General features: G+C 39.2%; 1 pseudogene across 1 annotated transcript; it reads right to left on the bottom strand.

Annotated features, from left to right (window-relative positions):
* Positions 1-1,164: 1,164 nt before the first annotated feature.
* LOC311606577 (non-selective voltage-gated ion channel VDAC1-like) lies at positions 1,165-26,621 on the bottom strand (annotated as a pseudogene). The gene is made up of 3 exons: positions 26,538-26,621; positions 2,692-3,408; positions 1,165-1,536 (listed from the first exon to the last, which is right to left on the bottom strand). The product of its transcript is annotated as a non-selective voltage-gated ion channel VDAC1-like (transcript).
* Between the last annotated feature and the right edge of the window lie 1,253 nt (positions 26,622-27,874).

Below are 27,874 nucleotides of genomic sequence, written 5' to 3' on the forward strand. Positions count from 1 at the left end.
CTTTTACAGTGGTGTCAGTGACTGTAGATTCATAACTGAGAATGAGAGACACTAAAGTCATCTGTGACAGCCCGCCTCCCACCAAAAAAAAAAAAATAGTCTTGACAGGAAGCATTTGAAGAGTTCATTAAAACCGTGATAAAAGATGCTGAAGTGTAGCTCTTCATGGTTCATGGCTTCTGGCTAGAGAGTAGGGGGTGACTATTTTTTTTAAGGAGCTGCCACTGGGAGTTTGACCATGCTTCATTGTGTAAATAGACAACACATAGTGGACATGGTGGGCAGGGTGAAAGTGCAAGGGTTGGAGTGCAGACCTGGGAGGAAGGAGAATTGAGTGTCATTGGGGTGCATTGTATAGAATTTCCAAATAATTAATAAAATATTATGTTGGGGAAGAAAGCAGAGATTTGAAGTAACATAGCTGGAGATTATAGGTAGTATAGTACAGAGGTAAAACCTGCAAACGTTAGAAACATTTAAAATAACATTAGAAAGTAACCAGCTATGCTATTCAGATGCTGTAAAAAGCATTTGCAACATTCAAGCGAATGGCATGAGTGGAGTACGGAAAAGTTCATCTATGAAAATTTTCTTCTGTAGTGGGCATTTATACTGATGTTTTTAAACATGCAAATACTCTTAAACATTTCAAGCCAAATGTTCTTGTTTTCACTGTGCAGATAGTTGCCGTTTTTCATACATATAGGAAATATCTGTGAAGGTGACAGCTTCCTTTGTGAGTATCTTACAACAGCCTTTAATGAGTTGATTAATTCAAAGACACAAACATTTATCAAGCAACTATTGTGCATCAGTCACTGTTCTGTGAAAGAAAAAGAGTACCTCCCGCATCTAAGTAGCTGACATCCATGCATGGGAAAGTAGATCATAACAAAGAAAGTACAGATATTGCCAATTATGTATTATATTCAGAGCTGACAAATATTACTGTGGGAATAGAAGAAAAAAAGGGAAATTGAGATTGCCAGAAGCAGGATGTTTGGAGAATGCTAGCCGTGCACCACTTGTTGGATGTAATTGATTCAGACACTGTTCATCTTCAGTCCTGCAGATGTGGAAACATTGAGGTAAATAGCTCTCTATAATTTGCTGTGACAACCACCTTGTACTACAGAGGCACAAAACAAAAGCATCTCAGCCAGGCCACGAATGAGTTCTGATGACAGAAGACCTCCTGTGGAAAGTGACGTCTTATCTCATGTGTAAAGAGGAAATAAGCCGTCAGGCAGAGGGAGGTACAAATGCATCAATGTTGGCTCCAACTTCCTGTGCCTGTCTGTTCTATGGCAGGTGGCAGTGACCTTTCAAGTCAGGGTCCTGATTTACACAGCAGAAAGTCAAGTTCAGATTATGCATAATGTGTAAGTTTTTCTTAATGAACAGATGAGACGATCTTCCTTTCGGGGCCAGAGATTGACTTCAATGAGGCAAAGGTCAGAGTCTCGGTGTGAGTGTGTGGATCCAGGGAGTCTGTGCTGAGCCCATCCTTTCACAGCTCACGGCCCATTCTCCACACTGAATAGAAAGTGAAATGCCTGCAGTAGTTAGTGACTGTAGAGTCCCGCAGCAAAGGCAGCATTCTGATGGTATGCAAATGTTAGAAAATGTATTTGAGGAATGCATAATTTCTCTTTGAAAGCAGTTGTAGACACTGTCCAGGTCATTATCTGGTGTTTTTAAACACAGCAAACTGCTATATTAACTTTTTGTCAGCACACCAATTAACTTTTATAATTTCTTTTCTTTTTTTTTTTTCTTTGAGGTTTCAGTACTTTATTCAAGATTTATTTTAAGTGATCTCAATTACAGAATTTGGAGGAGAGGAGCCAATGTATCCACTAAGTTGTTTTTAAAAATGGAAGGGTGAGGTTACAACAGAAATCAGTTTAGATTCCTGGTGTTGTTTGCTGTGGTCTCAATCACTGGCCCAGCTCAGGGACTAGAGGTTCAGGATCTGTTTCATACTCTGGTACAATGACAAAAAAGAAAAAGCAAAAAGAAAGCCACACTACAGCACAGGGAAGAATTAAGTTCTCAATGACTGTCTTTATCTTTTCCCTGGTCTTCACCCCGGCATACAAGAAGTAACTATCCACACCTTGAAGACTACTTTTGGTTTAAAATGGGCAATTCACATGCTGTGGTGGGAACAAGGCACCTAGCTGAAACCTTTCCAATACCAAGCTTCGGTGCTCACTAAGTCACAGTTTTTTTTTTTCCTTTTGACTTGACACCGATTTATAAAAGGCCTGAACTTGCAGCCTAGCATATGTAGAGGGGCTCCTCCCAAACCCACTTCCACAGCTAAAATAACCTTGTCTAGGGTTTTTCTATACCTCTGAAATGGTAAGACCATAAAGCTAAGTCATTAGCCCGGAGGTCTAACATGATAAACAACATTAAAAGATAAACTAAAATCTGATGGTAGCTAATGCTGTAAAATAGTTTTAAATTAATGATTTATAATACTTGTTTATGCTTCAAATTCCATTCTTAGATGGAGCAAGCTTGTGGCTGCCAGCATTGATGCTCTCGCCATCCCTCAGAGCTGACAGGAATCCCTTGATCCCTGGCTATCCCTGGCTTTCGGGTCTGAGTGTGCTGTAAGCCTATCAGGCTGGAGCTGATCACTCTGATAGAGAAGCGGGCATTGGGCATCCCTGGGTATACCTGATACTTGGCTGTTGTTCTGAAGACTCAGACTTATTGTTCTCTGCTGTCCCAGCGACACTGACAGCAGTCTCCAACTTCTTGTTCACCTTTTGATAGACAGAGTCATCAAATTCTGTCAGGTCATTCAGATGAGAGTAAAGCTGAAACCATCCATCTTGTGGCAAACTGTGAAGTTGCTCTGGGTCACTTGAGATTTCGAGGTTGCAAAATTCATCTTGTTCCCAGCCAGCCAGCCCTCATAGCCAAGCACCAGAGTGCCCTGGATCGAGAGCCCAGCAATGTCAAAGTCCATGTCACAGCCAATGTTGTTGGACTCCTTCTTATACCCTGTCTGATTTTAGCACCCCACCCCGCACACTGCTGTATTAGGCAAGAAGAATGAATTAAAGGTTAGCTTCAGTCCAGGCGCATGAGCTGGTCTTTCGTGGTGATCTCAGTCCTCAGGGTGATAACTATTTCATTTCTCTGTAAATGGCTATATTCAATCGAGTTATACTTGGTTTCCAAGCTGCTGTTCACTTTGAGTGTTTCTGGCTTGTTTGAGCCTGAGGTGGGAAATCCAAATCCATTCTAGGACTTTGTTTTCAAATCAAATTTTCTTAAGTCAAATCTGTAGCCCTTGGTGAAGACATCCCTGGCAGACTTGCCAAGATCAGCATATGTGGGAGATACAACCACCTTTGTGGAAGCAGTGAGGTGTGGAAGCAGCAGCAGCTAAGGAGGGGCTGAGCACAGGAAGCAAGTTTATAGTTTCTTTTTATTTAAATATATTCCACATGTACTGAATCCTCAATTCTTGCCGACATTGCCTTTCCCTCTTCTCCATTCCTATGCTTATTGCTCAAAACTAGCTCTTAAACATTTCTTCCGAGACTATTGCACATACGCTTGTTATGAGCCTGAACATACCAGCATCAATTTTATTAGAAGTCACAGTAGGCTAAGGGTGCTAATGAAGCTCATAATATCTCCAATAAGATACCTACAGAAATTAATGTGACAAATATCTTTAGCTTTCAATTCACATTTAAATGCCAACTAACTCTTAAAAACATCATCTTTCAGGAAGCAGTAAATATTCTAATCTTCTTGTTTGTATTTAGAGTTTAGCTTTCTTTTTGAAGGAGACTTAACTGAAAGTGTCATTTATATTTTATATATAGTAACACTACCATTAAACTATTGTGTTCAAATGCCTAAGATCTGAATTACTTTGTCACTACATACACACTTGCGAAAAATCCAATGATATCTATTAATCCTTCCTTCAAGAAGAAAACGAAGAACCTATGAAGTATAACATGCAGAAATTTACAGATAACTTACTGCCTATTACCAAGAAACCTCTGAGCTTTTGAAAAATTTTAAAGGTATATATTAGTTGAAGAAAATTCAATAATACTTGAGCTTGTTACCACAGTGACAACTTTGAGAAGGTTCTATAACCCTTTTTGCTCCAGCTTTACTTAGCATCACATAAGGCTCCATTTATTTTTGGAAGTATTGAAGAAAACAGAAAACAAACTGAAACCTGGAATTGCTAGTAAATGATAAATTCACCTATAGAGGATGTTGCCTTACATGGATCTTATTTGATAATGCTTCTATACCACTTTGTCAACTTATTCAGGTAAAGTATTTATATGTTTAAAACCTATTATATAGATATTATATGCATTATTATTTGTAATTATATATATTATTATATAGAGAATCTTAGCCTAGAAGATTTTCTGTTAGAACTAAAGCAGAAAAGGCTTGAGGTGTCGGCAACTTGTCCCCTGAGCTCAATTCTCAGGCCCAAAGCTCTGTCTGACTTTCTGAGGAGGGCTCATTCTATGAGGCTGCAGTTACCCTGATACTGTAACCATACAAAGACTCTACAAAAGAAGAAACTTTCAGAACACTATCTCTCATGAACATTGCTGCAAGAATACTGAATAAAATACTCAGAAACAAAATTGAAGAACATATCAAAAACATCATCCACCATGATCAAAGAGGAATCATCCCAGGGATGCAGGGATGTTTCAATATATGAAAATTCATCAACACAACCTACCATATAAAAAACACAAGATCATCTCATTAGATGCTGAAAAAGCCCTTGACAAAACCCAACACCCCTTCACATTAAAGGTCCTAGAGAGATCAAGGATACAAGGTACATACCTAAACACTATAAAAGCAATTCACAGAAAGTCAATAGACAATATCAAATTAAATGGAGAAAAAATGTAAAGAAATTTTACTAAAATTAAGGGTGAGATAAGGCTGCTTACTCTCTTCATATCTATTCAATATAGTACTTTAAGTTCTAGCTAGAGCAATAAGACAATTAAGGAGATCAAGAAGGTACAAATTAGAAAGTCATAATACTACTATTTGCAGATTATGTATAAATTACCCCAAATTTTTACCAGAGAACTCCCACAGCTGATAAACTATTGGGCCCATGGACAATGAAACAAATAATAGAAAGTGTCTTGGTGTAACTCTAGCTAAGGAAGTGAAAGTCCTGTATGACAAGTACTTAAAGTCTCTGAAGAAAAAAATTGAAGAAGATATCGAAAGATGGAAAGAGCTCCCATGTTCACGGATCAGTAAGATTCACATAGTAAAAATGGTCATCTTAACCAAAGCAATCTACAGAATCAATGCAATTTCCATATAAATTCCAACACAATTATTTTCAGATCTTGAAAGAACAATTCTCAACTTTATATGAAAACACAAAAAGGCCCAGGATAGCTAAAACTATCCAGTACAATAAAAAGTCTGAGGGTATCATCATCTCTAATTTCAAGCTCCACTACAAAGCAATAGTAATAAAATCCCACACAGTATTGGCATAAAAGCAGACAGGTTGATGAATGGAATATAATGGAAGACATAGAAATAGACCTACACACCTATAGACACTGGATTTTTTTCCTTCTCTTTTTTTTATTGATTTATTCTTGTTACATCTCAATGGTTATCCCATCCCTTGTATCCTCCCATTCTTCCCTCCCTCCCATTTTCCCCTTATTCCCCTCCCCTATGACTGTTCCTGAGGGGGATTACTTCCCCTTGTATATGCTCAGAGGGTATCAAATCTCTTCTTGGTAACCTGCTGTCCTTCCTCTGAGTGCCACCAGGTCTCTCCCTCCAGGGGATATGTTCAAATGACACTGGATATTTTCACAAAGAGCTAAAATCATACAGTAAAAGAAAGCACATTCAACAATTGGTGTTGGTTTAACTGGATGTCTGCATGTAAAAGAATGCAAATAAATCCATATTTATCACCCTGCACTAAACTCAAGTCTAAGTGAATCAAAGACCTCAACAGAAAACCAGATATTTTAAATCTTATCGAAGAGAAAGTGAGGAATAACCTTGAACTCATTGGTACAGGAGACAACTTCCTGAACAGAACACCAACAGCTCAGGCTCTAAGATCAACAATTAATAAATAGGATCTCATGAAACTAAAAAGTTTTGCAAGACGAAGGACACTGTTAACAGAACAAAACGACAGACTAAAGGTTGAGAAATGTTCTCATCAACTCTACATCTGTCAGAGGGTTAATATCCAAAATATATAATTAACACAAGAAAATAGACATCAATAAACCAAATAATCCAATTAAAAATGGAGTACAGAACTAAACAGATTTTTTTCAATAGAGAAATTTTAATGGCCAAGAAGGACTTCAAGAAATGTTCATTGTCCTTAGTCATAGGGAAAGGCAAATCAAATTGACTCTGAGATTCTATCCTAAATCTATCAGAATGGCTAAGATTAAAAACTCAAGTGACAGTACATGTTGGTGAGGATGTGGAGAAAGGGAGCACTCCTGCACTGTTGGTGAGAGTCCAAACCTGTATAAGCACTCTGGAAATCACTTAGGTAGTTTCTCAGAAAATTGGGAATAGCTCTACCTCTAGACCTATTTATACTACCCCTGGGTTTATAACCAAAAATGTTTCACCATACTACAAGGACAATTGCTCACTATGTTCATAGCAGCTTTATTTCTAATATTCAGAAACTGGAAACAACCTAGATGTCCCTCAACCGAAGAATGGATGAAGAAAACGTGCTACATTTACACAATGGAATACTACTCAACTATTAAAAACACAATGAAATGACAAAATCATTGATTTACAGGCAAATCAATAGAACTAGAGAAGATCATCCTGAGTGAGGTAACCCAGACCCATAAAGACAAACATGGCATGTACTCACTTAAATTGGATATTATCCATATAGTACAGGATAACCACACTACAATCCACAGACCCAAACAAGTTAAGTAACAGGGAAGGCCTAAGTGAGAATGCTTGTTTCTCATTCAGAAGAAAAAGTAAAATAGACATTGGTGGTGGATGGAGGAAGGAAACTTGGGTGGGAAAGCAGGTGAGGAGGGGGAGGAAGAGAGATCAAGTGTGGGGAGGTCTGAGGTAGAGAGAACTGGGAAAGAGAGAAATTGGGGTTAAGGGTGGGTATCTCTGGAAGGGTCCAGAAACTTAGGACTAGGAAAACTCTCAAGAATGTGTGAGGGTGACCAAGCTAAGACTCTTAGCAACAAGAGATATGGAAACTAAAGTGGTCACTTGCTTTAAGCATGCAAGACTTCCAATGGAGATATGGGGATATCAACTCATCCACACAAAACCTGTGACCCAAGTTTGTCCTGCCTACAAGAGATGCAGGGATATAGAGGGAGCAGAAAGTGAGGGAATGGCCAACCAATGACTGGACCAACTTGAGACCTACTTCATGAGAGAAATCCAACCCTTGACAATATTAATGATGCTCTGCTACACTTGCAGACAAGAGTCTAGCAAAACTGTCCTCTCAGAAGTTTCACCCAAGCAGCTGATGGAAACAAATATAGAGATCCACATTCAAACATTAGGCTGAGGTAGGGGAACCTAGTGGAAGAAGAGGAGGAAGGATTGAATGAGCCAGAGATGTCAAGAACGCTACAATAAAACCTACAAAAGAACCTAAAGCGGGCCTATAGGGGTTCACAGAGACTGAGGCACCAACCAGAGTATGCGTGGGTCAGACAGATATACAGCTTCGTATTTATGTGAGTCCCCTAACAACTGAATCAGTGGCTGTCTATGACTCTGTTGCCTACCTTTGCATCCTTTTCCTCTAACTTAGATGCCTTGTCTAGCCTCTATAGTAGAAGAGGCATCTAGTCCTACTGCAACTTGATATGCCAAGTCAGGTTGATATTTGTAGGATGCCTCCCCTTCTCTGGGGAGAAAAGGAGCGTGGATGGGTGGAGAGGAAGTGTGAGGGATGGACTGGGAAGAGAGGAAGGAGGGGAAGCAATGACAGGGATGCAAATTAATTAGTTAATTGAGGAAAAAAACAACAGATATTGTCAATATATGTCATAGGGATATTGTGCATATATGTGTGTATGCATTTTCAATTTAATATCACAAAGAAAATTCATCATGAGTCTAAGACTTTAATTTACCATTGATATTGACAAGTTGCACAACTGCATCTATTTGAATGTATACAAATGAGGAAAGAGTGAAAGTAAGATAATTCTATCAAGTTCACATTATAGGAGGAAAAATGTCAGGTATTCTGCCATTGGTTGTAGGTGCACAGCAGCTAAAGATATTTATTATGGGCAAGGCACTTGCATCATTAGAGATTCTTTGCTCTGAAGCATAATGTTCAAAATATACTTTTCTTGTAGTTTCAGAAAATGAAGTTTAAGAATAATTTAATAAGCTATTTTTAATCCTTAGACAAGCAATATCTATATTGGTTTCTTGACCCATTATCTTTTTAAAAATCTCTCAAATTGAATAATAGATAAAGATCCTGAGCAATAATTTCTTTCTAAAGGAGAAGGTCCACATAGTTCTTTTCTCTGCATTTTTCATATGATAATCAAAACTAGCCTATGAAAGTGGGTGAGTTATAGTTTGATATAAATGGCCTCTATTAGCTCACATGATTAGATATGATGTCTCTAGCTAGTGGTATTGTTTGGAGAGTCGTGGAAACTTTAGGAGCCAGAGTGTTACTGGAGGAACTGTGTCAACTGGGAGCAGACTCTGAGTATTTTGTAGCACAGACATAATCCTTGTCTGGTCTTTGCTTCCTGGTGCACTGAAATGAGGGCATGACTCTACACCCTCAGGTCATCAATCAAATAATGCCTTCATTTCACTGGGTGTGGTGGCACATGTTTTTAATCCCAGGACTTGGGAGGCAGAATAGGTGGATCTTCATGAGTTCAAGGCCAGCCTGGTCTACAAAGGCAGTCCAGGACAGCTAGAGAAACCGTGTCTAGAAAAACGGAGCAAAAGAAAAAAAGGCTTCTTTTCCTAGGTTGCTTCTTGAGGCTATTGGTCATAGCCTCATATAAAGTCACATAGCAAATGTCTGTATCGATCTTTGGAACTTTTGCTCTGACCGTCTAATGTGTGGGTGTTAGAATTTTGCACCTTGTTGTCAGGAGGGAAGTGGAACAGTTTGGAGCTTCGGGTTAACAAAGCCCTAGAACGCTGTAGGTGGAACTAACTGGGGCATTCTGGCGGGAATTCGGGGCACGAGAGTACTGAAAGAAACACAAGCAGGGAGATGGTGCTGAAGGGGATTCAGAGTGAACAGGGGTAGCAATTGTGAAAGAGATGTGTGTGAAATTAAAGATAACTAATCTGATTGATATTTCTCAAAAATAATTCTTTGGATATTTTCGGGACTGCCCCCATGTGCGTGCCAGAAAGGGCAGAAGTGGAATACCTGATAACATATTTTTTTCCTTCATCTCTTTGTCAAAGTAAGAGCTTTGGGAAGGGCGGGAAATGTTTGCCTTCCAGGTAAGCGTGACCGTTCAGCAGCCTCATGATGGTGTCCTTCCATATGCTTTCTCCTTGTACTTATATACATCTGAGTAAATGTGAAGGAACAAAATCAATTCAATTATAAAGCAACAGAGTCCAAGTCCTAGGATTCCTACAAATATGTACATTTAGGATTTTAGGCATATTAGCCATAGAAGTTGTTGATTATCTTCCCTATGTGACCACAATATTTAATACGAATTTCCATTATGTTTTTCTAACATATAACCACCTCATGTCAACAACTGCTCTTTAAACAACTGTTCCTCTTTAAATCAGAAATGGTCCCTTGTATTAGTTTCCTAAGTATTATTTTTGGGAAATATCAGTTCAATTAATTGTCTTTAGTGGAAGTGATGTGGCTGAAACCTCAGCTACAACTTGAAAAATCTATATACTATGTTGAGACTATTTCATTTACAAGAAAAACAATAAAGGATGCATTGTAATTAAGTCTAAGGACTTGATGTTCTTTACAAGAATGCAGTCTCTCCTACGTGAAGACTTTCTCTTACTGAAGATAAATATTTTGCTGAATAACATTTTTTTAAAAATAATGTATATGAATCATACAGGATAATGAACTTTATTGTGACATTTTTCATACATTCATATAGAAATTTTTATTGTATTCACTTAATGGATACTAATGTATAGTAGATTATGAACTTAGATAGGACATTTGTAATTCAAAGTTTCAGGAAAAATCATGAGTTAACTTGCATTTTATTTTACAGACAATATGAAATTGCTTGGGTCATTTGTACGTGGGACAGTTGTAATCTGACTTATATTTTAGAAGAGTGTTTGGATTGGTGCTGATGCAGACAGGGGTCAGAACAGTGTCAGCCAACAGAATACAGATGAGTGGAACAACCTGGCATTGACACCTCATCTAAATAATCAGGAAAGCAAGTGACTGTCTGAGGATGTGGCAACTTGCTAAGATTATAGATGTGGGATTTAATCAGCTCCAGCCAGCTGTCTTCCCGGAATATAAATCCAGACTCTAGTCTTGCCAGAGTTTTGAATTTAGGAGAAAGATACAAATCTTTAAATTTTCAAATCTTGACAACTTCTGAAAATCATTTTTAAAACCAGCGTGACAGCCAAAAATAAATCTCAGGGCTAGATTTAACCTAAGAGTCACCAGTTTGCACACTCAGAGTTGAATTTATATGTTCAGGAATTGGTCCCTTTCCTTTACCAGAGGAAGACTGGAAACCAATTTATAGAAAATTTTCTGTGTTCTATTTTGCTAGTTGGTATATTTTGATTAAATTGTGTGCATTCTTTCTTTGTGATCCTAATTTTAAAATTTTGATTTAATGGCCTTGTGTGCATGCGTGTGTTTGGCACATGGTTGAGGGATGTATGCGCCACAGTGTGTATGTTCAGGTCAGAGGACAATGCTGAGAAATTGGTTCTTTCCTGCAACCTTCATAGTAATTTCAGGAGTTAAACTCAGACAAGTAGACAAGTCCACCCATGCCACTGAGTATTAAACGGCCCTAGCACTTTGCCCTCTCATTGTGTGCATATCACTTCAGGTACCAGTTGATCTGTATTCTATTTCACTTGTTAATGAAATTGTTATTGAATATCATGAACAAGGTTATCCATTCCCACTCAATGCTACTTCAACAATAAGCCTAAACAGATATAAAGAGCATGTAGACATGTTTCCCATTCCTTCCTAACCAGTAGAAGGTGAGACACTAGAGTAGAGAAATCAATGCTTTATCAGCAGACTACAACATGTTGAGAAATATGACTGGGTAAAATATTTCTACTTTAACTCTCTGTTCTATTTCTATAAGAAATCCATAAAATACTGGTCAAGGCATTGTAGGGAAGCTGTGTTAGAATATGGCAGCAGCACTAATTTCATTCTTTTTTTTTTTTTTACAGAAAACACGGCCAGGGGGGTCAGTCTTCAAAAAAACACAACTCTCTGTCACATGAATTAGTTATGAACAAAGACAAGCTGGCTTCTTATCTCTGTCTGTCAAGTGTTTCACATGGCAGATCTAATACTTGATCTAATACTAGAGGTGGCCACAAAGCATGCTGCATCAACTTGATCAAACAATGTGGCTAAAGGCTTAAGTAGACCATATTTCTTTCAATGGTACATTTCTACCTCTGAGATAAATATTTCATTTTTGTCAATCCCCAACCTTCGGTTTAACACCACAAATCACACATGATTCTTTTCATTCTATCACATACTTCATGTATATTTAACATGTATATTTAACCTTTGGCACTAATTGAAAATTTTACCATCAGTTTACTCACAGCTCCCATCCTAATCCAAACCCTTATATTTTGTGTAGAAAACTGCTATATACTCTTTGGGCTTCTTGATTCCCTCCCTATGTTGTATTTTTATAGAGAAGTTACTGATGAATTTAAGGCATAAACTACTTCATACTGTTGCCATTCCCAAAATGCAAACAACACAACACTACAGTGGTTTACTACTAAGAACTTTAAAAAAAAAATCCCCCATACTTCATGTCTTGCTCTGAAGACTCTGTATGACTAGGTCCTTACAAAACTCTCTGGCCTTACTTCCTACGTTGTGTCTCCTTATGTCTCTTGGTCACAATGATGTAGTCAATTAGCAGTATTCTGTTTCTCAGCGTGCCCAGTTCATGGCAGCTCTAACTTAGCAGTTGCGATTCTCTTCCCTAGATCTTTTTTCCATTTCTCATGGTTTCACGACTCATCTCCCTTCCCTTAAGTCAGGCTCAGCTATCACCTGTCCACAGGTCTTTCTTGACCTTCTCTGGTGATACATACTGGCTACTCCCATGACCTGATTGTTTTGCAGTCAGAATGAATGATTTTTGGTTCGGTAGCTATTTTTCCTTAACCGTATTGCAAGGAACTTAAAGACCTTATGTACCTTCATTTCTAACATAGCTCCTAGGGAATTTTCAGTTCATTATGTGTAGACTTTTAAAAACTATTTTCTTGGGTGAGATCTATCATCAATACAACTCAAATTGTTCCAAGCATTCCACCATGTTATCTACTACACACAGTGGGTGCAACGGATAATTTATGACAATAGAGAAATGCAAAACATACTGCTAGTGTTCATTTTCTTAGCGGTCTATACAGTGAACTTAAACTAGAGAAGAACAGAATAGACAAAAACAAGTTAGTATGACAGTTCAGAAGACAAAATGAAAAGCAAGTTTCTTGAGTTTTCCTAGGCTGCAGGGTTTATTCTGTGACTAAACATTTTTCTGCATTTTGTAAAAAACCTAAATTTAGTTACATAGCTCATTTCATTCAGCTGACTTAATGATAACCAATATTAAATTATGCCTCTTAATTTATTCCCCTTTCTCCTAAACATACCCCAATATTTTTATTTTAATTAGTTGTGCTCTCTATATTTCTGCTGCCCACCTATGAAGCAACTTTGATTTAGAATTTAGAACAGCAATGTGGGTGGTGACTGTCAAGAAGTTGTCTATTCTTCTAGAATTGTGGCTCCCAACTGTGCTAATGCTGTAACTCACTCTTTTAACACAATTCCTCATGTTGTGATAACCCCCAACTATAAAATAATTTTCATTGTTACTTCATAACTGATGTTGCTATTGTTATGAATCATCATTTGAATATCTGCTATGCATGATATCTGATATACGGCCCACAAAGGGGTTGCTGCCTACATGCTGAGAACTGCTATTGTGGGATATTTTGATTTTTTTCATTTACATATAAACCCACTGTTTGTTTTCTGCCCAAAATCCTATATAGGCCTGGCTAACCTGAAACTTACATTCATTTTGTGTGGCCTCTTTCAAAAATTGCTTTCACTTCTCTGTCCTTAAGTTAACTTTCTTGTTTACTATGACAAATTGCATGAAGGTTGCTACATTTGGAAAGTTGTCCCTCAGAATGTTTCCTGGCCCATCAAAGATGTACAACTTAATCTGCATTTGAACCTGTGAACTTTGTCTTTCTTCTGATCACAATGCAAATGTTGCCTCCACCAGATCCAGACCTACTAACATCATTGTGTGAAGTGTCCAGTGCTAATTTGGCCACTCTGTTGATTCTTTTTTTTTACATATACATTTATATTATTCGACATGTATACAATAAACTACTTATAACAAGGATAACTGTGACATAATCTTAAATTGTTAGACTCAGATTCTGTCTAACTTGCCTTTAATTTCTGGATTTTCAGGATGTGCATAAAAATGTGATTTAATGTACATGACCATGACTTTATCAACTAACATTTAACTGGTATAACTTATTTATCTTAGGTGCTACAGATAGATATGATTCTATAGAAAGATAAGGTCAGATAGTTAGATAAGGCCTTCAAAAACCTCAGAGAAATACAGAATATGGAATTTACAAATGTTTTTACTATTTTAAAGATTCACTGACAATGAGACAAGTTAACTCCTTGTAACACCCAGCCTACCTCAAAGAGAATGATGACAATTAAAGAATCTCTTTATTGAGATGGCTTCAAACGTGGCAAACAAGCCACTGGGCAAAATGTTTTCATTTCTACCACAGACAGAATCCTGCCTTAAAAAGGGGCAAGCTTGAATGCAGGCAGAGTCGACAAACTCTGCCAAGACAGGGTAAGCAAGTCCTCAATAGTTCTTGACTCACAATTATGTCTGTCAGATATATTGGGATAGAAGGTTGAAGATGATGCTCCAACATTACAGAGTTTTGGGTGACTGTTCAGGTAGAAAACTGTGTCTGTCATCTTTTCATTTGGGAAGCTGCATTCCCAGCATTCTCAGGTAATCAAGTTTATTCCTTCTCAAGTCTTTAATGGAGTTGAAGACCAGGTATCCTAGTTTTACAATAAAGCTTAGTTGTTTAGGGGTTAAGATGCTTTTAGGTCCAGATAAATATTTTAAGTTGATAATGACAAGATGTGATAGAGATTGATCTACATTCAGAATTTTAGATGCACCAAGATAGGAAAGAGGTTGCTAAATACAAATAGCCAAATCACTAAGAATGTATAATTTATATAATTCCTAATTGTGTCATGCTTCTTCCTGCTATAGGTAGTTTATTGTATATATGTGTAATAATATAAATATCTATGTAAAAAAGTTAATTAATAAAAAATAAAAACAAAGCAATTTAGTAGTACTCTCTTAAATAACATCCTCACCCTAAGCACAACTATAACTTGATGATTCTGAATCCTTCTGTCCTGGGTCTGAAGTGCTCCTCAAAAGCCCACATGCTAACAGCGTGGTCACCAGCCTGAGATACCAAAGTGCTGGAATAGGACACACTTGAAAGGAGTTAGTTCACAAGCGGGTGCTCTTCTAAGGGACTTGGACATGTCCACCCCATACTCCTTCTTTCTCTTCCCCTTCTTTCCCCTCCTTTTCTCCTAGAATCCCTCTCTCCCCCCTCATCTGTACCTGTCTCCCTCCCCACTTTCTCTTTCTCCTGATCCCCCTTCTCCTTCCTGGCCCTGATAAGGAGATCAGTTTCCTTTGTTATGTGCACATCTGCCATGGTTCTTTAGAATAGTTCCAATCAAATATGGAATAAATATTCTGATACCAGGAACAAAAGTAAGCCTTTAAAAAAAATAAGATAGTTCTCTCAGGCACTTTATCACAGTATAGACAAAATGGAGAACATGCTTTCACTAATAAGACAGTCTGAAGCATTGCCTACAGTCAGATCCAATGCTTTAAATCAATTCTCACTCTCAGTATCGTTTTTTTAGCACAGATAACACCAGCCTCACGAAACACAGTCTTTAGTATTTAAAATATATAATTAATTTATTAGCATGTAATTGACATATCATAAAATTTATCAAAGTTAGTATTTCAGTAGATCTCAAATTTAGTATTCAGTATTTTCACTGAGTTTCACAAACATTGTCACAGAAACTTTAAACACTTTCATAACTTCAAAAAGAAAACCACACCCAGCCAGTTTTCATTCATTGTGCCTGCCATTTTGTCCCCAACTCTTTAGCCAACTGCTGCTTTTAGTGTTTCTGATTAGTCTATCCTGAATAGTTCAAAGACTGTGATAATAATAACAAAAGGAACTTTATTACTATTTTCTTCCATAAAACATACTATTTTAAAAGATTATCCAAGTAGTATTTTTATGTAACTCCAAAAATTATTCATTGTGTAGAAATACTTTATTTATTAATTCATCTCCAGCTAATGGGCATTGATGTTGATCCAGCCATGGTTATTATGAACACTTATGTACACATTATTTCAGGGAGATAAATTGCTCATTTGTTGGATATACCTAGGAATGAAATTGATAGGCCGTATGGTAATATGTTTATCCAGAGAAACAAGCAGTGTTTTCAAATGGTGGCAGCCCAGTGTGGTGGCACACGCCTCTAATCCTAGTACTTGGAAAGCAGGGGTAGGCAGATCACTGAGAGTTTAAACCAGCCTGATCTACAAAATGAATCCAGGATAGCCAAGGCTACACAGAAAAACCCGTGTCAGGGGAAAAAAATCAAATGGTGATTGTTTAATTTTCCAAATACCTACATCTTCATCCTGTGGTTGCTCTCTTTTTATACCAGCCACCTGAATGGAATCAAGTAGGCATTCGTTGTGGCTTTTATATGCATGGTTCTGATAGATGCATTATTGTTTTGTGATTTAAAAGATTCCTGGAAACAGTCTACCTGAATGTTTACCACTATACCAATTCTCAGTTTCACAAAACACCATGTCTCTGTTGTATTCTGTTAGTGGAAGATTGCAGTCACAGTACACTATATTCAAAGCACTGATTCTCGGCCTTGAAGTCATTGAAAATCATCGCATGACCTTTAGAACTATAGTAAATAAGAACACTGATGTTGATAAGAGGCATTTGGTGGTTACACTGAAAGTGTAGCTCATACTGTCAGTGCAGTGAGATTACTCCAACACTTTAGTGCTGTGAATATACTTTGTACTCCTGTGCAAACACACTCGATGTAGAATGCAAGACTAGACCCTAAAGTAAACACTGTCTTTGAGTGATAAGGATGTGTCAGTAGACGTTCATCTTTTACGGTAAGTGTGTCACTCAGTTTAGATGTCGTAACAGGGAGCCATGCATGTTTGTGTGCAGAAAGTATACAGGAATTGTGTAGTTTTCACTCACTTTTCTATGAACCTAAAGTACCACTAAGATAAAAATCACATAAAATGGAAAACAATACTCTAAAACTTCTGCTGTTTTGTAAACTGCATTTTCTTGGTGTCTGCTTTTAATTTCTCTTTCACCCAAACATGAAATGTTTTGTCTATAATCATTTTAAGTGATTTGGTCCTTGTCTTTAAATGCCACATATATTCTCATTGTTCCTACTCTTTTATTTCCACTATGATTTTTTTTTACCTTCTTGTATTTTCAGGAAATTTAAACTTTAAATTTATTTCCAAGTTGCAATTTTATAGAAGCATCAGCATAATTCAACTTCCACCTCTTCTCATTTAACTAACCTACACCTTCATCTATCTGTTCAAGATCGAAGCCTAACAGCTATCTGTCTATATTTCTTCCCTTTCCATCACCACATCTGAGAAACCAGTCAGCTTCACCTTGAAGACACCATCTAAATAGAAATCCATCCATCTGTTGTTTCCTCTTTGTCAGCAGCGTACCCACTGACTTTGCAACACAACACTTACATTCTTAATTGTACTCTAGCTACATGAATAGCTGTCTACACAAAAGTCACTACAAAGCCTTTTAAACTTAAATTGGATTCTACAACATTCAAGTAAAAAAACAATCTTTCAATTAGTGTTTCTTAGACTCGGGAATAAAGATATAGGGAGTGTTGAATGTGGACGGCATCTGACCACTGACATGCCTAGAGATAAAGTATCTTGAATTTATAATATTGGGTTAATGAATAGATATGGACACATTTTAATTATTATTGCATGTGTGTTATTGAATAAACCTATTGTTTAGGGTAGTGAAAAAACAATTCTATTATCTTATATAAGTCACTATTCCCTTTGAGGTATGATGTAGTTCGTTAATTTAATAAAACAGTAGACGAGGTACAAAAGCGACTAGATAAAGATCTGCATAAAAAGAACAGTAGTATAACTTACTGAGGTTGCTGATCTGAACATGTGGATAGCCATTTCTGCTGCAGTTAACTTTCCCAGTGATTAAGGTGCATGAAGATAAGATGATCCCGTGCCACATCAGCTCTGAAATCATGGGAGTAACCTCCAGTGATGTGCAACCAGTGTAAACATGACTTTTATAAGATATTTACTGGAAATTTCTGACTGCTGCTGCCAGGAAGCCTTTGGCGCTATAAGTGCCATGTTTTGGTCCTAAGGAAAGTTGCCAGACGGTGAGTAAACAGTAAGTAAAGAACCATTCTGTTTATACCAGAGTAAGAACAGTAAAAGCAGAAGTTCCTTTTAGCTTTTAGACTCAATAATTATTAGACAAGTAATCAAGAAAAAGAACTTGTGTCCTTGAAAGTGATAATTATATACACAAATGGTCCTTCTGGGTTCTGTACAACTGTGATTCATGTTTCAAGATAGATATCAGCACATCCCAAATCTCTACTAATACAGAAGAATCTTAGGCACAATGACACTTGATAGCTTTGTTATACCTTTGAGGTGTAGCACAGGTCTTCCAAGGAGAGCCTAAGCAGCCAAGAGAAGAGAAGAGAAGAGAAGACAAGATAAGAAAAGAGAGGAAGTTTATAAAAAAAAAGTATCATAGGCACAGAGAAAAAGAATCGAATGACAATGATTAAAATGGGGATAAAAGTTGTAATCATTTATCTGCTAGAAAAATGAATTCATATTGGTAACTTGTCAGTCTGTCAGTGGCAATAAATTGTATTCATATAGGCACAGCACATTCAAGTTTATAGGCACCAAGGAAGAGCAGAATAGATTTCTAGGTATGGTCAGACAAAGTGAAGGATGGAGATCCTTAGCCTTGAGAAATCCCCCACTCAGTATAATAAGGTGCTTCCTGCCCCTGTCGCCGTGTGGTGAGCCAATTGTTTTGACACTCTGAGAACTTAGTAGATTTCTGGAAGTTGATGGGATAAAAACTGTTTTGGGTCAAGTTCACCCGGGAAAGTTTGTTTCTGTTCTTTGCCTTATATAACCTTGTTTGGTTGCAGTTAAAAATGATACTGAATTTCACAGTTTAAGAGCATAATTTGTTCTGCTTTGACATTAAGTCTAGAACTTTGAAACTATTCCGATAGTTAAGGGGACCAACATTTCTACAACCCCACCCACATTATCTGTGCCTTCTGTTGTAATCCGTCCATTCCGCTGCCTGTATTCTTGAAATAATCAGCCTACTTCCTGTCACTGTAGATTACTTTTACTTTCAAGAATTCCAGCAAAATACTTGTCTAATTACTTTTTTTATTAATTTATTCTTGTTACATCTCAATGGTTATCCCATCCCTTGTATCCTCCCATTCTTCCCTCCCTCCCATTTTCCCCTTATTCCCCTACCCTATGACTGTTCCTGAGGGGGATTACCTCCCCCTGTATATGCTCATAAGGTATCAAGTTTCTTCTCAGTAACCTGCTGTCCTTCCTCTGAATGCCACCAGATCTCCCCCTCCAGGGTACATGGTCAAATGTGAGGCACCAGAGTACGTGAGAAAGTCATATGCCACTCTCCACTCAATTGTGGAGACTGTTGTGACCATTGGCTAGATCTGGGTAGGGGTTTAAAGTTTACAGCCTGTATTGTCCTTGGCTGGTGCCTTAGTTTGAGCAGGACCCCTAGGCCTAAATCTGCCTACCATAATGTTCTACTTGTAGGTTTCTAGGATCTTCTGGATCCTTCTGCTTTGCTATTCTCCCATGCTTCTCTCATCCAGAGTCTCAATGGGATGTCCTCCCCTCTGTCCCACTTTCCTGGTAAGTGAAGGCTTTCATGGGACATGCCCCTTGGGCTATTATGCAGATATAAGTGAGTATATACTGTTGGCGCCGCACCGTCCAGTGGAAATAAGACACCAACAACCAGACTTCTTCTCGAGATCTTTACTCAGGATTAAGCTCAGTGGGAATGGCCCCGAAGAAGGGAAGGGCCAAGCTTAAGTACAAATCAAGGGTCAATCAGCTCATGCCAGGTGCCACCTTCTCATAGGTCAGCGTCAGAGCAGGACTGCTCATCATCAGATCACCAGTTACCCTTGCACAGCCTTTTGCCATATAAGGACTTGTTTATCTTAGAGAGCGCTCGCCGTCGGGATGGCAGAAGGCAGAAGCCTACGTCATATTAAGGCATGGCACCTCGCAGCTCTCAACAATATACCATTTGAGTCTTTCTGCTTCTGGCTTAACTCACTCATTATGATCATTTCTAGCTCAATCCATTTGTCCACAAATTTTGGGAATTCCTTGTTTTTAATGGCTGAGTAATATTCCATAGTGTATATGTACCACAGTTTCTTTATCCATTCTTCTACTGAGGGACACTTAGGCTGTTTCCATGATCTGGCTATTTTAAATAAGGCTGCTATGAACATGGTTGAGCAAATTTTCTTGTTGTGTGCTGGAGCATCTTCTGGATATATTCCAAGGAGTGGAATAGCTGGGTCTTGAGGAAGCCCTATTCCCATTTTTCTGAGATAGCACCAGATAGATTTCCAAAGTGGCTGTACTAGTTTGCATTCCCACCAGCAGTGAAGGAGTGTTCCTCTCTCCCCACATCCTAGCCAGCATGTGGTGTCACTTGAAAGTTTGATTTTAGACATTCTGATGGGTATGAGATGGAATCTCAGAGTTGTTTTGATTTGCATTTCCCTGATGACTAAGGAGGTTGAGCATTTCTTTAAGTGTTTCTCAGCCATTTGATATTCCTCTGTTGAGAATTCTCTGTTTAGTTCCAAGCCCCGTTTCTCAATTGGGTTATTTGGTTTGGTGGTGTTTAATTTCTTGAGTTCTTTATATATTTTGGATATTATACCTTTGTCAGATGTAGGGTTGGTGAAGATCTTTTTCCAGTTTGTAGGCTGTCGCTTTGTTCTCTTGACAGTGTCTCCTGCCTTGCAGAAGCTTTCAGCCTCATGAGGTCCCATTTATTAATTGTTGACATTAAGGCCTGGGCTGTTAGTGTTCTATTCAGGAAGTTGTCTCCTGTGCCAAAATGTTCCAGGCTCTTCCCCAATTTCTCTTCTAAGTGACTTAGTGTCTCTGGTTTTATGTTGAGGTCTTTAATCCACTTGGATTTGAGTTTTGTGCAAGGTGACAAATATGGGTCCAGTTGCATTTTTTTTTACACATAGACATCCAGTTAGACCAGCACCATTTGTTGAAGATGCTATCCCTTTTCCATCGAATGGATTTGGCTTCTTTGTCGAAAATCAAGTGACCATATGTGTGTGGGTTCATATCTGGGTCTTCGATTCGATTCCACTCATCAATCAGCCTGTTGCAGTGCCAGTACCATGCTGTTTTAATTACTATTGCTTTATAGTACAGTTTGAGATCAGGTATGGAGATTCCTCTAGAGCACCTTTTATTGTACAAGATTGTTTTCGCTATTCTGGGTATTTGTTTTTCCATATGAAGTTCAGAGTTGAACTTTCAATGTCTTTAAAAAATTGTGTAGGTATTTTGATAGGGATTGCATTGAATCTGTAGATTGCTTTTGGTAGGATGGCCATTTTTACTATGTTAATTCTCCCGATCCAAGAACAAGGAAGATCATTCCATCTTCTCATGTCATCTTCAAGCTCTTTCTTCATAGTTTTGAAATTTTTTTCAAACAAGTCCTTCACTTGCTTAGTTAGAGTAACTCCTAAATATTTTATATTGCTTGTGGCTAATGTGAAGGCTGTGGTTTTCCTAATTTCTTCCTCTACAAGCTTTTCATTTGTGTATAGGAAGGCTACAGACTTTTTTGAGTTAATTTTGTATCCAGCCAATTTGCTGAAGGTTTATCAGCTATAGGAGTTCTCTGGTGGAATTTTGAGGGTCACTTATATACACTATCATATCATCTGCAAATAGGGATAATTTGACTTCCTCCTTTCCCATTTGGATACCCTTGATCTCCTTTTGTTGTCTTATTGCTCTGGCTAGAACTTCGAGTATGATATTGAAGAGATATGGAGAGAGTGGGCAGCCTTGCCTTGGTCTAGATTTTAGAGGAATTTCCTTGAGTATCTCACCATTTAACTTGATTTTGGCTATTGGCTTGATGTATATAGCCTTTATTATGTTGAGGAAAGTGACTTGTATTCCCGATCTCTCTAAAACTTTAAACATGAATGGGTGTTGGATTTTATCAAATGCTTTCTCTGCATCCAAAGAGATGATCATGTGGTTTTTTTTTTCAGTTTGTTTATATGGTGGATTACATTGATGGATTTCCGTATATTAAACCATCCCTGCATGCCTGGAATGAAGCCTGCTTGGTCATGATGAATGATATCTTTGATGTGCTCTTGTATTCGTTTTGCAAGTATTTTATTTAATATTTTTGCATCGATGTTCATCAGAGAAATTGGTCTGAAATTCTCTTTCTTTGTTGAGTCTTTGTGAGGTTTAGGCATCAATGAGACTATGGCCTCATAGAATGAATTTGGTAATGTTCCATCCCTTTCTATCTTTTGGAGTAGCTTGAAGAGTATCAGTATTAGCTCGCCCTTGAAGGTCTGGTAGAATTCTGCACTGAAACCATCTGGCCCTGGGCTTTTTTTGGTTGGGAGACTATCAATGATTGCTTCTATTTCTGTAGGGGAAATGGGACTATTTAGCTTGTTTATCTGTTCTTCACTCAACTTTGGCAAGTGAAATTGATCAAGAAAATTGTCCATTTCCCTTAGATTTTCAAATGTTGTGGCATATATGCCTTCCAAGTAGGATCTTATGATTCTTTGTATTCCTTCAGTGTCTGTTGTTATGTCTCCCTTTTCATTTCTGATTTTGTTGATTTCAATACTGTCCCTCTGTCAGTATTGTTAGTTTGGCTAACAGCCTGTCTATCTTGTTGATATTCTCAAAGAACCAGCTCTTGGTTGTGTTGATTCTTTGGACTGTTTTCTTGGTTTCTAATTTGTTAATTTCAGCTCTGAGTTTGATTATTTCCAGACGTCTACTCCTTTTCGGTGTTTCTGCTTCTTTTTTTCTAGGGCTTCCAATTGTGTCGTTAAGATGCTTACGTGCGATGTTTCCAATTTCTTTTTAAAGGCACTTAGTGCTATGAATTTTCCTCTTAGCACTGCTTTGAATGTATCCCACAAATTTGGGTACGTTGTTCCTTCATTTTCATTGAATTTCAGAAACTCCTTGATTTCTTTCTTTATTTCTTCCCTGGACCAGGTGTCATTTAGCAGAGAGTTGTTTAGTTTCCACGTACCTGTAGGCTTTTTGTTATTTCTGTTGTTGTTGAATTGCAGCCTAAGACCATGGTGATCTGAAAAGATACAAGGTATTATTTCAATCCTCTTGTATCTGTTGAGGCTTGCTTTGTGACCTACGATGTGATCCATTTTGGAGAAGGTTTCATGGGGTGCTGAGAAGAAGGTATATTCTTTCTTGTTTGGGTGAAATGTTCTATAGATATCTGTTAGATCCATTTGACCCATGGTGTTGGTTAATGATGTTATTTCCTGGCTTAGTTTCTGTTTCAATGACTTATCCTTCAGTGAAAGTGGGATGTTGAAGTCTCCCACTATTATTGTGTGGGGATTGATGTGTGGTTTAAGCCTTTTTAGCAAATCTTTTACAAATGTGGGTGCCCTTGTGTTGGGAGCATAAATGTTCAGAATTGTGATGTCATCTTGGTTGACTTTACCTTTGATGAGTATGAAGTGTCTTTCCGCATCCCTTTTGATTAATTTTGATTGAAAGTCTATTTTGTTCAATGTTAAAATGGCTACGCCTGCTTGCTTCTTGTGACCATTAGCTTGGAATATTTTTTCCCAACCTTTTACCCTGAGGTCATGCCTATCGTTATGGGTGAGATGTGTTTCTTGAATGCAGAAGAATGTTGGATCTTGTTTATGCACCCATTCAGTTAGTCTGTGTCTTTTTATTGGAGAATTGAGACCATTGATGTTGAGAGATATTAATGACCAGTGACTGTTAAGAGTCTTAATTTTAATGTTGGTTCCAGTTGAGCGTTTGTGTAGTTGTGTTTTTGCCGTGGTATAGTTATCTATTTCCTGAGTAGTTTTGGTTGTAGTTTGACCCTTTGGGATGGAGTTTTCCTTCTAGTACCCTCTGTAAAGCTGGATTTGTGGATAGGTACTGTTTGAATTTGGTTTTGTCATGGAATATTTTGTTTTCTCCATTAGCCATTATTGATAGTTTTGCTGGGTAACGTAGTCTGACCTGGCATCTGTGGTCTCTTAGGGTTTGCAGGATCTCTGTCCAGGCCCTTCTGGCTTTGATGGTCTCTGCTGAGAAGTAGGGTGTAATTCTGATAGGTTTGCCATTAAATGTTATTTGGCCCTTTTCCCTTGCAACTTTTAATATTTTTTTCTTTGTTCTGTATGTTTTCTGTTTTGATTATTATGTGATGGGCAGGTTTTCTTTTCTAGTCAATTTTATTTGGTGTTCTGTAGGCCTCTTGTATGATTATAGGCATCTCTTTCTTTAGATTGGGGAAATTTTCTTTTATGATTTTGTTGAGAATAGTTTCTGGGCCTTGGAGACTGATATCTTCTCTTTCTTCAATGCCTATTATCCTCAGATTTCTTCTTTTCATGGTGTCCTTAATTTCTTGGATGTTTTGTGTCAGGAGTTTTCCAGATTTGGCATTTTCTTTAATGGTTGCTTCAAGATCTGTGATTGTATCCTCTAGACCTGAGATTCGTTCTTCCATCTCTTGGATTCTGTTAGAAAAGCTCGCCTCTGTGTTGCTCGCCTTCTCTGAGGTCGCACGTTCTCGTTTATCTTCTGTCTGTGTTTTATCATTGAATCCATTTTCGTCTTCAGTTCTTGAACTGATTTTTTATTTCTTTCATCTGATTGTTTGTATATTCCTGAGTTTCTTCCATTGACTCTTTATAGTTCTTCAGAGCTTGCACCGTTTTATTTATTTCTTTCATCTGGTTATTTGCATTTTCCTGAAATTTTTCCAGTTCCACTTTATGTGCTACTTTTATGTCTCTCACCTGTTTGTCTGCGTCCTCCTGTATTTGATTACGAATTTTATTTGTTTCCTCCATTATCATCCTCATTACCAAGGATTTGAGGTCATTTTCTTGTGTTTCCGTTGTATTTGAGTTCTCTGGGTTGTTTTCTTTGGGATAGCTGGAAACTAGAGACGCCATGTTGTTTTGGGGTTTTTTTTGCATATGCTTTTACGCTGTCCTTTAGACATCTTGCCATCTTTGTTTTTGTTGGGTAGCTTCCAGAGTTGGGTGGAGGGAGTCTGATGATAGATTCACTTGTTTTCTCATGATTTCCCTAGTCTGGAAGCTCTGATACTTCACAGGTGTGTATGGCAGGAGGCTAGCCCTGTCATTTTGGACTTTCACAGCCAGTGATCCTCAGCTCCCCTGTGCTGTGTGTCCTGTAATCGGTCTGGATCTCTGAGTGAGCGTTGGGTCAGGCCAAGGTATCCACAGCCTTCTGGGTTCCCTGTCAAGTCCAGCCAGGGACACTGGGTCTGAACCACGTGCAGAGCTCTGCTAGATTCTCAGGGCTTGAACCATCTGCCGAGTTCAGCTAGGGATTCTGGGCCCAAAATGCACACAGGGTCCAGCCAGAATTTTTGGGCTGGGACTGTGCACCGAGCTCCGCTAGGGGCTTTTGGCCCAAAGTGCGTGCTATGGTCAGCTATTGACTCAAGGCCCAAACCATCTGCCCAGCTCAGCCAGGAATTCTGGATTCAAACTGCACACTGTGTCCAACCAGAGTCTTAGAGCCGGGACTGTGCCAAAGTCTCCCCTAGAGTCTTTGGGCCCAATCTGTCTGCCAAACACAGTTAGGGACTCTGGCCCCAAACTGCACGCCGAGCTCCACCTGAGTCTCTGGGGTGGAATTGTGCACTGAGCTCAGCCAGGGACTCTGGACTCACACTGCACACTGAATTCAGCCCAGGACTCCCAGCCTATACTGTGTGGTTAGTCCAGCCAGAGTCTTGTATCCGTGCGCCTGTGTGCACAGCTCAACTAGAAATCTCTTGGCCCAATCTGCCCAGCAAGTCCAGCTAGTGCCTCTGGGCTGAGAACTGTGGCTGCGCTGAGCTGGTGCTTAGGGTGAAACTAAGTGCTCTGCCCAGCCTGCATCACAGCCAGCGAACTGTGGCTGCCCTGAGCTGGTGCCCAGGGTGAAACTGAGCACTCTGCCCAGCCTGTGTCACAGCCAGTGAACTGCAGCTGCACTGGGCTGGTGCCTAGGGTGAAACTGAGCGATCCGCCCAGCCTGTGTCACAGCCGGGGAACTGCAGCTGCGCTGAGCTGTTGCCCATGGTGAAACTGAGCTATCCGCCCAGCCTGCGTCATAGCCGGAGAACTGAGGCTGCGCTGAGCTGGTGCCTAGGGTGAAACTGAGCAATCCGCCCAGCCTGTGTCACAGCCGGGGAACTGCAGCTGCGCTGAGCTGTTGCCCATGGTGAAACTGAGCTATCCGCCCAGCCTGCATCATAGCCGGAGAACTGAGGCTGTGCTGAGCTGGTGCCTGGGGTGAAACTGAGCGCTTCACCCAGCCTTTGTCCCAGCAGGGGATCTGTGGCTGCCTTGAGCTAGTGCCTGGGGCAGAATTGCTTGCTGCGCTGAGTCAGCATCTCCATGGCACAGCGCACTGAGCTGACCCCAGGACTCTGGGGCTGAACTGTTTGCCGAGTCCAGTTTGGGTCACAAGGCACCACTCGACCCAAATCCTGTCCGGAGTCCCCTCTCCCGCAGCAACTCTCCCTGGCCACCACACTAATCACCTCCACTGGAAGGCTCAGAGCTGCAAATCTCAGCCACTACTGCTGCTGACGCTGGTGCCGCTGGTGCCTCCGCTGCTGCTGCTGCTGCCTCCGCCACTGCCGCTCCAATCTGAGAAAATGCGCACTCCTCCCATGTGCAGGGGCACGCAGGTCCGCCGCACCCTGGTCCCTCCGAACCGTGGAGCACTCCTGCTGCTGTGGTGTGGGGACCTTGGTGTTCCTGGCTCAGAGATCTATGCAGTTCCCCGAATTGTTCATTGGAGCTTCCAAACTCGGTCCACACTGCTCGCCACCATCTTGGATCCTCCTACTTGTCTAATTTCAAGCATCAAGACCCCATGGATGTCCCCTTAGTTCACTTACGCTATTACTTGAGTGATCAAGAGCACCAAGCTTAATCAGTAGGAGCAAAAGCTGGTCAACATTCAGACCTTGCTCATTAATACATCTCGTTTGATGTACCACACTAGTTTTTATATTCACAAAAACCATAGAAACTACATACTCTACAGGCTTGCCTGAGTTAATGAGCAACAGATAAGCAGCCACAGCCTCTACAGACACGTCTGTATACATGTCTTTTTAGTCAAATCTCTCTTGCGATATAGTCTATGCCCATCTTAGCTGTTACTCTGAAATTAATAGTAAGCAAATGTGAATTAAATGAGTGTTCAGCCATATCATAACATGTAGCATGACACTGTCCAACAAAATAGACAGAATCAAATTAAACAGAACACATTTTAACTGCTATGGGTTTTTTTTTTAATGTGTCAAAAGCATGGTAATGAGTTGTCAGTAGACTTAGGAGTAAGGTCTTTAAAACCTTCTGGCTAAGGCACCTCTTTTACTTAATTTTTGTCAGGAGATTTCTATATTAAGCTAATTTTAAAAGACATCCAAAGCACAACACAAGGGGCAGCAGCAAGACAGATGACATACTGGAGGTAAATCCTGAGCTGAGGATGATAGGTACTGCAGAGTGAGGCAGAGCCTCTGTCGTGAGAACCCCTGCCTCTTCACACCTTCTCCTCTCTCTTGGTCTCTCTCTTTCTCTCTTTATGGTAGCTTCTATCACAGGGTAAATGCTAAATACTGGCTATATACATATACTAGAAAAAGACTCCCCCTTTAAACCCTTAAAACCAAGTGTTTAAAAGTTATCACTTCCATTTTACAGTTTGGTTGAAGCAATATAGACTTTTCAAACCAAATGGACATATTCTACCATTGAGTAACATTTGGCAACCTTGAGCAAGTTATGTAACTTGTGTGGACCTATTTCCTTATTGCACACTGGAAGCAGAAATAATAAGACATAGGAAACACTCTTGGAGAGTTTATTATGATGTGCCATTTATGTGGTTGATGTGCTGTCTGAACTGTC

Source organism: Acomys minous (assembly GCF_964271855.1).
Source record: "Acomys minous genome assembly, chromosome: 1".
Taxonomy (NCBI): Eukaryota; Metazoa; Chordata; class Mammalia; order Rodentia; family Muridae; genus Acomys; species Acomys minous.